Consider the following 663-nt stretch of genomic DNA (forward strand, 5'->3'; position numbering starts at 1 on the left):
CTAAAGCGACTCATGTTTGTTTATTTACTTATTTATTTATTTATTTATTTTCTGAGACAGAGTCTTGCTCTGCTGCCCAGGCTGGAGTGCAGTGGCACCATCTCAGCTCACTGCAACCTCTGCCTCCTGGGTTCACGCCATTCTCCTGACTCAGCCTCCTGAGTAGCTGGGACTACAGGCACTTGCCGCCATGCCCAGCTAATTTTTTGTATTCTTTAGTAGAGATGGGGTTTCACTGTGTTAGCCAGGATGGTCTCGATCTCCTGACCTCGTAATCCACTGCCTCGGCTTCCCAAAGTGCTGGGATTACAGGCGTGAGCCACTGCACCCGACCACGACTCCTGTTTTTTTTTTTTTTTTTTTTTTTTTTTTTTTTTTTTTTTTTTTTTGAGGCGGAGTCTCGCTCTGTCGCCCAGGCTGGAGTGCAGTGGCCAGATCTCAGCTCACTGCAAGCTCCGCCTCCTGGGTTTACGCCATTCTCCTGCCTCAGCCTCCCGAGTAGCTGGGACTACAAGCGCCCGCCACCTCGCCCGGCTAGTTTTTTGTATTTTTAGTAGAGACGGGGTTTCACCGTGTTAGCCAGGATGGTCTTGATCTCCTGACCTCGTGATCCGCCCGTCTCGGCCTCCCAAAGTGCTGGGATTACAGGCTTGAGCCACCGCG

This window comes from Theropithecus gelada, chromosome 19, assembly GCF_003255815.1.
Source record: "Theropithecus gelada isolate Dixy chromosome 19, Tgel_1.0, whole genome shotgun sequence".
NCBI classification, from domain to species: domain Eukaryota; kingdom Metazoa; phylum Chordata; class Mammalia; order Primates; family Cercopithecidae; genus Theropithecus; species Theropithecus gelada.